This window comes from Oncorhynchus gorbuscha, linkage group LG14, assembly GCF_021184085.1.
Source record: "Oncorhynchus gorbuscha isolate QuinsamMale2020 ecotype Even-year linkage group LG14, OgorEven_v1.0, whole genome shotgun sequence".
In the NCBI taxonomy this organism is placed as follows: domain Eukaryota; kingdom Metazoa; phylum Chordata; class Actinopteri; order Salmoniformes; family Salmonidae; genus Oncorhynchus; species Oncorhynchus gorbuscha.
Genome location: NC_060186.1, coordinates 44019088 through 44023942, shown reverse-complemented (window position 1 = coordinate 44023942; position 4855 = coordinate 44019088).

The following is a 4855-nucleotide window of genomic DNA, read 5'->3' as shown; positions in this document are numbered from 1 at the left end:
CACGCTGTCACGTTGCCCTGTCAATCTCCACAGCCATGTGGGTGAGGACACGGAAAATATGCCACCAGAAGTCGTCTAAGCTGTATGGTAAGGAAGCAATGCAGCAAAAAATGACGATGTTCCATGGGTGGCTGCACTGCAACTCAACTCTACAGACAGTGGTCTGTCACCTGGAGGTGTGTCTGCCATTATACCGGAGAACATCAAAGCGGCACAGTACAAAGACACTACAATCAGACAAGTCTTCTCGCGGAAAAACAAAGGATGGAATCCAAATGAGAGAGAAAAAGCTCATGGGACCAGAAACAAGGAGACTTGTGCATGAGTGTTGGTAATGGACACAGGATTCCTGTACAGACAGGCTAGACAATGAAAGCAAATGGTGCTACCCAGTAAGCTGAAACCAGTGGTGGTGAAGAACTTACAGAGCGCCAAGAACCTTGGCGTGATCCTGGACAACACCCTGTCGTTCTCAACCAACATCAAGGCGGTGGCCTGTTCCTGTAGGTTCATGCTCTACAACATCCGCAGAGTACGACCCTGCCTCACACAGGAAGCGGCGCAGGTCCTAATCCAGGCACTTGTCATCTCCCGTCTGGATTACTGCAACTCGCTGTTGGCTGGGCTCCCTGCCTGTGCCATTAAACCCCTTCAACTCATCCAGAACGCCGCAGCCCGTCTGGTGTTCAACCTTCCCAAGTTCTCTCACGTCACCCCGCTCCTCCGTTCTCTCCACTGGCTTCCAGTTGAAGCTCGCATCCGCTACAAGACCATGGTGCTTGCCTACGGAGCTGTGAGGGGAACGGCACCTCAGTACCTCCAGGCTCTGATCAGGCCCTACACCCAAACAAGGGCACTGCGTTCATCCACCTCTGGCCTGCTCGCCTCCCTACCACTGAGGAAGTACAGCTCCCGCTCAGCCCAGTCAAAACTGTTCGCTGCCCTGGCCCCCCAATGGTGGAACAAACTCCCTCACGACGCCAGGACAGCGGAGTCAATCACCACCTTCCGGAGACACCTGAAACCCCACCTCTTTAAGGAATACCTAGGATAGGATAAGTATTCCCTCTCACCCCCCTTAAGTTTTAGATGCACTATTGTAAAGTGACTGCTCCACTGGATGTCATAAGGTGAATGCACCAATTTGTAAGTCGCTCTGGATAAGAGCGTCTGCTAAATGACTTAAATGTAAATGTAAATGATGACATGGGTCACGTTGGAGCAGACAAAGTTATCCATCTAGTCAGGGAAATTCTACTGGCCATTCATGCAGCTGGCCATTCATGCAGCATCAAGTAGATGACTATGTCATCAGACAGTGTGCATGCATCAAGCAGAAAGATCCCTGGGTTCTGTCACCACTAGTGCACCCTTTGAGCTGCTCTCCATTGATTTACACGCACCTTGAGGCAAGCAAAGGAGGCTAGAAATACATCCTTGTACTAGTCAATCACTTCAAATACTTTTCACAGGCCTACCCAACGAAGAATAAGTCAGTAAAAACTACAACCGAGAAGATATTCCAAGACTTCATTCTTGTGTCGGCTATCCTACTAAGCTTCACCACGACCAAGGGAGAGAGTTCGAGAACAACCTGTTCCAGCTTGCAGGGATATCCCACTCCCAAACAACCCCATACCATCTGCAAGGAAACCACTCGGAAAGGATAAACCGAACACTCGTGCAGATGCTCTGCAATAAGAGAAGGCGGCGGAGTGGAAAGACCATCTACCAAACATTGTCCATGCCTACAACTGTACAAGGCACTAAGCAACAGGGAAATCCCCATTCTTTCTCCTGTATGGCAGAGCCCTGCGCCTTCCCATCGACCTACTGTTAACCAGAAGTTAAGACAAGATCCCAAAAGACATTTGCAGAGAAGTGGGCAACAAAGATGCAAGATGCATACAAAATTGCGTCTGAGAACAGTCAAAAGTCCTCAGTGAAAAGGAAAGAAAAACTATGACAAGGGTGTCAAAGGTGCAACACTTCATCCAGGGGACAGTCCTTATAAGGAACCTTTCGGAGCGAGGTGGCCCCGGGAAACTCTGTGGCTACTGGGAGAATACGGGCCACAAGGTTGTAGAGAGGAGAGGTTCCAATATACCATCAACATCCAGTCGGAGTCTGGATACAAAGCCCTTTGTTTGCTGCACCGGAACCTCCTGCTCCCTGTAAATTACTTACCTATGGAACACTCCCAACACTCCAACCAAAAGAAAAACACAAAGACAGAAACAGTCAAGATACGGTGACACAGTTGACCAATAATCTGACAGTTCAGATGAAGAGGAAATGTACTACTCTAACTGGTCCTCGGCTTCACCAGAGCCATGTTAGGCCACAACCAAGTCAACCAGAGCGGCGTACCAGACTGCAAGCTACTGTGTAGGAGTTCTGACCTACAGTGACAGAAGAACCAGGACAGAAGCAGGAATAGCCTAAAGAGCCTGAGGTGGATGACAAAGTGCAGGAGGAAGTCCAAGACGTCAGCAGCAAGAGGTCATTAAAGAGAGACTTAGCTTTGAGAAGGTCCACGCGCACTGGGAGACCTCAATGTGCACCTAGATTAATCTCCCAGTGTCTGATGGAAAGCAGAATAAACAGGTTTTCCTCTACAATTTTGCCTGTGCTTAACTCCATTCAGTTTATTTTTTATCGTGAAAAATACCCCAGTCCTTAACGATTACAATCATACCCAAAACATGATGCAGCCACCACTATGCTTGAAAATAATTGTGCTACTCCGTAATGGGTTGATGTTGTGTTTGACCAAAAAAAATGTAATTGCTTTTCCACATTTTTAAAAATATTACTTTAGTGAAATGTTGCAAACAGGATGCATGTTTTGGAATGTTTTTATTCTGTTCAGGCTTCCTTCTTTTCACTCTGTAAATTAGGTTAGTATTGTGGAGTAACTACAATGTTGTTGATCCATCCTCAGTTTTCTCCTATCACAGCCATTAAACTCTATAACTGTATGTCACCATTGGCCTCATGGTGAAATCCCTAAGCGGTTTCCTTCCTCTCTGGCAACAGTTAGTAAGGACGCCTGTAAATTGATGCACCATCCAAAGTGTAATTAATAACTTCACCATGCTCAAAGGGCTGGTCAATGTTAGCTTTTTGTGTGTTTTTTTTATCTACCAATATGTGCCATTCTTTGCGAGGCATTGGAAAACCTCCTTGGTCATTGTGTCACGGCTGGCTGAAGGACTGGACCAAGGTGCAGCATGGTAAGTGTACATTTTAACTTTATTTAAAAATGACGCCGACAAACCGAAGAACAAACAAAACAACCGTGAAGCTTTGGGCTATGTGCCCTGAACAACCACAAAGTTAACTTCCCACTAAACAGGTGGGGGAAAAAGGTACCTAAGTATGGTTCTCAATCAGAGACAACGATAGACAGCTGTCCCTGATTGAGAACCACACCCGGCCAAACACATAGAAATAGAAAACATAGAAAAAAGGACATAGAATGCCCACCCTAGTCACACCCTGGCCTAACCAAAATAGGGAATAAAAAGCCTCTCTATGGCCAGGGCGTGACAGTACCCCCACCTGTCTCCCACCTGTCCAGCGCTGCCGGAGTCTCCCGTCCATTTGGGACCCATTTCTAGGGTCTCCAGTCCGAGGTCGGCGGCGAGGGTCGCCGTGTTTAAGAGGAGGCGGAAAATGAGGAGGAGAAAAACTGTGGTGAAATGGGGTCCACGACCCGCGCCAGAGCCGCCACCGCGGACAGGCGCCACCCAGACTCTCCCCTATAGGTTCAGGTTTTGCGGCCGGAGTCCGCACCTTTGGGGGGGCTTACTGTCACGTTCTGACCTTTATTTCCTTTGTTTTGTCTTTATTTAGTATGGTCAGGGCGTGAGTTGGGGTGGGCAGTCTATGTGTGCTTTTCTATGTTGGGGTTTTGAGTTCAGCCTAATATGGTTCTCAATCAGAGGCAGGTGTCTTTAGTTGTCTCTGATTGAGAATTGTACTTAGGTAGCCTGGGTTTCACTTTTGAGTTGTGGGTGTTTGTTTTCCTTGTGTGTGTTTGTTGCCACACGGTACTGTTTCGGTTTAGTTCGTTTCACATTATTGTTTTGTAGTGTTCAGTTTATGTCTTTAAATAAACGTTATGGACACTTACGACGCTGTGCATTGGTCCTCCGATCCTTCTCGCTTCTCCTCCTCAGAAGAGGAGGAATGCCGTTACAGACACATTGTGGTTGAATCTGTGTTTTACAATTCACTGCTCAACTCAGGGACCTTACAGATAATTGTATGAGATGAGGCAGTCATTCAAATATAATGACCCTATTACAATCATGCTAAACACTATTATTGCACACAGAGTGAGTCCATGCAACTTATGTTACTTGTTAAGCAAATTCCTACTCCGGTACTTATTTAGGTGTGCCATAACAAAGGGGTTGAATATTTATTGACTCAAGACATTTCAGCTTTTCATTTTCAATTAATTTATAAACATGTGTAAAAAACATGGCATATTATATGTAGGTCAGTGACAAATAATATATATTTAATATTGTTTAAATCCAGGCTGTAACACAACATTTTGGAAAGTCATGGGGTGTGAATACTTTATGAAAGCATTGTAGTGTTTTAGAATGAAACTCTTAAAAGATGTACCCAAATACACTTCATTATTTACATTTTTCCCAAAATGCTATTCTCAAATGCCACCGCTATTCAACAATGACCCTATTACAATCTATAATAATAATATATGCCACAGACTTTTATAAAGCGGTCATGTAATTCTACGTTTTAAACCCACTACCCTGTTTATTTGGGGTGTCTTGCATCAGCAGCGGAGCAACAACCGTTTGTGCCATCCATAAAG